Source organism: Adiantum capillus-veneris, chromosome 2, assembly GCF_014529385.1.
Source record: "Adiantum capillus-veneris isolate H3 chromosome 2, ASM1452938v2, whole genome shotgun sequence".
NCBI lineage: Eukaryota > Viridiplantae > Streptophyta > Polypodiopsida > Polypodiales > Pteridaceae > Adiantum > Adiantum capillus-veneris.
The window spans coordinates 70,509,558-70,515,019 of NC_140932.1; the positions used below are offsets into that span (position 1 = coordinate 70,509,558).

General features: G+C 47.9%; 1 pseudogene; it reads right to left on the reverse strand.

Moving 5' to 3' along the window:
* Nucleotides 1-812: 812 nt before the first annotated feature.
* LOC147462943 (uncharacterized) lies at nucleotides 813-1,430 on the reverse strand (annotated as a pseudogene).
* Nucleotides 1,431-5,462: the final 4,032 nt, after the last annotated feature.

Below are 5,462 nucleotides of genomic sequence, written 5' to 3' on the forward strand. Positions count from 1 at the left end.
GCCCGCCCCGGACCGCCTCAGTACCTAATCGGAGTACTCTTGAATTTTCTTCCTGTGTATATCAAGTGATCCAAGAACTTCTTGGACCAAGTTCTCTCTCTTTTCAGCCGCTTGGACTTTTAGATTTGCCACGTTCAGGCCTTTTCCCATGCAATGGTATAGTTCACATCATGCAAGGGAAATAATGCAAGTTTACCCTCCTTTGCAATGGCAAGTTTTATTGGCATCATTTCTTGCATTGGTGTTTACACCTTCAAGTGGATATGGAAAACGTGAATAAGCACAAGATGTACATATTATGAACAACCAAAACGCCCAGCTATTCAGTATAAATTTGAAACACAAATTTAACAACACCGAGTCAAAAAAATAAAATGGACAAAAAGTAGTTGTTCTGTTCAATTCCAAAAGGTAGTATGTGCTAATGCAGACTAGAATTACAAGGCATTTTAGTTGCACACTGATATTACAACACGTATTTCATGCTTACATGCTAATACAGATTGTGCTTACATGGCCTTTGAGTTGCACATCTACACACATTTTTGTGTACTGAGATTTCTACAAGAATTTCATGCTCATGAGGAAATCTTTTTACGTGCATGGGGCTCTTGTGATTTGGATTTACCTTTTCTGTGGTCCAATAACAACTTCTCAGCCATCTCCACATTTGGCCCCTCCCTTTCTTTGAGATCTCCTTCAATGAATGTTTTTGAGTGTCCCATTTCCAAGAGTTGTCTCTTCTTTTCTAGCTCTACATGGACAAACAAGACAGTAGTAAGTACATACCACAATTTGTAAAGCTGTAGGGTTTAGGAAGGGTGGAGTACAGGTAGTAACACTATGCTGCACTCAATTAGTGCCCTTCTTCTTGAAAGAAAATAAGTTGTTTGTTGTTTCAACTTCTCCTTACCGTTGATGACAACATCCACATCTTTCTCACCAAACTCCACTGATGACTTCTTGGCCATCTCCAGATCTGGCCTCTCCCTTTCAGTCCAATCTCCTTCTCCAATGATTGTTTTTGCATCTCTCACTTCCAAGTGTTGTCTTAATTATTTTGGATCTGCATGGACAAAAATATAACATTAAGTACATAATAAAGTTTGGAAAGCTCTAGGGTTTAGTAAGCGTATAGTATTGGTAGTACCATTAATGCACTTCTTCTTAGAATACAAGAAGCTCTAGAGAGTCACATGAATGGGAGACTCTAGGTCCTACTTACATGAGGTTTCTTGTATTGACTTCTCAATGTCATCAATGGCAACATTCAAATCTTTCTCACCAACATATGTGTTGCTGTTACCAAAGCCATTGCTAGTTGCCAGGCTTGATGTTTCATTGGCGCTTAAACCTTGTACTCGAGGACTGCTTGTGGTACCAATGGGGCTCACACCTTGCACTTTGGGAATTCTTTGGGTGTTATGCATGCGCATGCTCTTAAAATGTTGCGTGCTGACAGTCTTTAGTGATGACTCATCTTGTGAGCCTTCAAGACCACCTACACAAGATACATATAAGAATTTCGACACTCTATTGGTGGTTTCCAACACTATATTGGTGGTTTTTACCACTATATTGGAGGTTTGCACCGTCATATTGGTGGTTTTAACCACTATATGGTGAATTCCATGACCATGGACTAAAGTACCCACTAAGAAATCTTAATCTCCATCTACTTTTGACTAGTTTCCATAGGTTTCCACCATTGTATTGGTGGTTTCAACCCTTGTATTGGTGATTTCAACCATTGTATTGGGTTTCCAATGATGTATTGGTGGTTTCAATCACTATATTGGTAAATTCCACCACCACGGACTGAAGTACCCATCGAGAAATCTTAAAACCCATCTACTTTTGAGCGCTTTCTATAGGTTTCCACCATTGTATTTGTGGTTTCAAACTTTGTATTGATAGTGTCTACCACCCAAGACTGTGGTACCCAATGAGAAATCTTAAAACCAGCTACTTTTTACCAATTTCCATAGGTTTCTACCAAGTCAAAGGTTTTTACCATTTCATTTACTTGTTTAAAGTGCATCCAATTATGATTTCTAGCAGGTCTCTTTGGGATTTTTGCCCATCACAGGTGTATGGTTTCTACCGGTGCCATAATGGTTTCTACTAGCTCAAGGATTCTTCAAACAATCCTACTTTCTTACCAGCCAGTTTCTTTGAGGTTTCTACAAATGTTAAGGTAGCATCTACATAGTTTCTACCACTTTCCACAAGGAGCTCATAATGGTTTCTTCCACCAATTAGGTTTCTACCATGTCCAAAATGGTTTCTACTGGTGCCTACCATTACAATGGTAGAAACAATGTCTTGGTATGGTTCTTAGACTAGTTTCTACCAGGTTATTGGTTTACACCCTTTCCTTCACTGCTTTATAGTGCAAGCAATTGTGGTTTCTAGTAGGTCTGTTGGAGCTTTCTACTTATCCCAAGCTTATGTTTTATCATTCCATGGATCATTTCTAGCAGGTCTAATGTGGATTCTAGCAATTCCAAAATGGTTTATACCACTTGGTGGGTGGTTTCTACCAATTATAAGGTGATTTCTATGTCACTAGGTGCTCCCCCCACCAATATCCACGTGCATTGTATTGGTTTCTACCATTACAATGGTAGAAACAATGTCCTGGTAAAACGTTCTGTGTTCTTAGTTCAAAAAACTCTCGACACGCTCGCTACTGTTGCTCCCCCTCTCCTCGTTGCGCCATCGCTAGCCTCCCCCCTCCCCCCCCCATTGCCCCTGCGTTGCCTCCACCCCCGTCTACCCCTGCACGTTGCCCCCCGTCCCCGCCGCTCCTGCTCGCTACCCCACAGCCACTCGTTGCCCCCCTCCTGGTTTCGCGCTGCCTCGTGGGCCGCTCGCTGCCATACTCCCCCCCCCCCCCGCATATTGGCTCGTGTAGCACTGTCCTTTTGAGAAAGTGCTCGGCGCTCGTCTGCAGTCTCTCTCCACCGCTCGTTCGTTTCGCCCCAACAATAGACACAGATGGAGGCTCCAGCTCCGCCTTAGAGGGACTCGCCCAAAGCCCCCTCGCCCGACCCCGCTGAGCCCACCATTCGACTTGCTCTTTCACTGACAGAGCAAGAGAGCCTTGCCGCACATGTAGAGAGATTGAAGGTGACTTCTGTCATCTGCAAGGTTCTTGGCACCCGACCTAGCAGAGGAGAGCTACGTGAACTTCTCCAGGCTCGCCTTCTCGCAGAGATGGGCAAGACGTGCAGATACTCGGACGAGGCTACTACCAGATCGAGTTTGAGACCTCAGAGATGGCATCCAAGGTCATCGCCATGAGTCCACTAACCATGCGAGCAACACGTGCCCACTTTCAACAGTGGAGACATGGTTTTGACCCTGCTTCAGATGTGCTAGTAGAGGAGGCAGACATCCCCATCTTTGTTTGCTTTTTGGGTTTGCGGAGGGAGTACTTACCACTTTTGTCTAGGATCAGCTCAGCCATTGGGCTTGTCTTGGAGACACCTCGCACGGCAGCCTCAGTAGCTGCCAAGGCGGCTGGCATTCCAGTTTGTGTTTTGGTTAGAGACACTCACACGCTCCCGAAGGTTATTCTTCTGCCTCGGGTGAGTGGGGGTTGGTTTAGACAGAGTGTGGAGTATTCGGGTCTCTCAAAGCGGTGCTTCATTTGTTGACAGATGGGCCATCTAGCAAAGGCCTGTCCATGAAGGAGGCCTCGACCTACACCACAGCCTGAGCCCCAGCCTGCAACAACAAGGGCTGGCCAGCAGACACAGACAGAGACACAACGCACAAATGCAGAGCCACCCTCTGAGCCTGGGGCTCCAGCGGGGGAGGGATGGTAGCAAGCCCGTGGTAGACGATGTCAGGGGCCACAACGTCAGCCTGGCACTCAGAGTGGTCCTCAGGTGCCTACTCAATAGCAGTGGGTTCCCACGGGGAACCGGTTTGGTCCTCTTGATTAGGATGAGGTCCCTGCTCCAGCCCCCACCTGATCTTCACCTTGGACAGCCCCTCCCCCCTCAGAGTTCCCCCCCTCTTCCTCATCCTCCCCCCCGCCTCCTGCTCTCGCCGCCTCTTCCCCCCGCCCCTCTACCTTTGCCGCTCCATCCCACCCCTCTTCTCCACCACTCCCCCCAGCTCCTTCTCCCCCCCCCCCCCCTCCTACTTCAGTTCCACAATCGACCCAAGGGGCAAGGACTTCTCCGGTGGCTAGGAGATCTCTTGAGAGCATCTTTGCCACGAGTCGCTGAGCGAGAGAGGGACAAACCTTCTTGCGACCCCCTCTGCAGGTACATACTTCTTCAATTGCAGCTATCCCTCATGGTCTGACGAGCATTGACATCCGGCGCTGATGGGACTTCTTCGACTACGGCTTCACTCGTTTTCTCAGCGACCCCTCAGCAGACCATGAGGCAGCCTGCTTCAGGGTCCATGTTCTATTCGTTGCCGCTAGGGGGACAGAGGCCTTGGACTCAGCAGGCTCGCTTCTCCTTCTCCCTTTGCAACAGAGACCAGACAGAGTGGACTCTTGACTCAGTGTTGGGATGGTTGCACACTTAGGTCCTAGAGTTCTCTCACCACATGGGAGAACTAGGAGTTACAGACATGCTCCGACTTTGTGGCCATTGGCCAAGTTTGCGGTGACACCTGTAGATTCAGCAGGATGTAGACACATTGTGGTTTACTTCTTTGCTGATACACAGTGCTTGCCATGATATGTATACATTCATGAGGACTCCTGGATAGAGGAGGTTGCTTTACGTACGGCTCACTCTGCTTGGGCTTGGGCCAGGCACTCGATGCAATCACGCCTATCTAGAGGACGCTTGGATGCGGATTATTCCCCATCCAAGCTAGCGTCAAAGATAGCCTGTCTAGCTGCTGCGGCAGCATCTGTTCTCTCTCGTTCCGCATGAGGATCGTCTCATGGAACGTGCAGGGACTAGGTGGGCCCCAGTTTCAACATCAGCGCGGTCAACTGCGTCAGGAGCTTCAACGCTACCTTGTGGGAGGACAGATTGATCTCCTTATGCTTCAGGAGCACCATCTGTGTGAGAGTCGCATTAGACGTTGTGGTCAGCTCTTGGGTGGATGATATGATACTGTTTGGTCAGCTACTTTTGGACCTGGAGGCATCCAGGGTGGGGTATGTATGACTATTGCAGACTCTTTGTCGTAGGCCATTGTGGGCAGAGGGATTATTGTGCCGGGAAGGGCTCAGTGGATTACTATGCAGGTTCAGGGTGGCCTAGTGGGTTTCTTTAATATCTATGCACCCAATGTGGCGAGTGCTCGTGCAGAGTTTTGGTCTCAAAGAGTTGAGTATCTGCCGCAGGCAGAACACTGGTGCATAGGAGGGGACTTCAACATGTTGGAGGACCCTTCTAACAGGATTGGTGGCAGCCATGCTACAGTGCATGGAGTTGAGCTGGCAGCTTGGGAGAGGTTTTGTATGACTCTGAGGGTTTCAG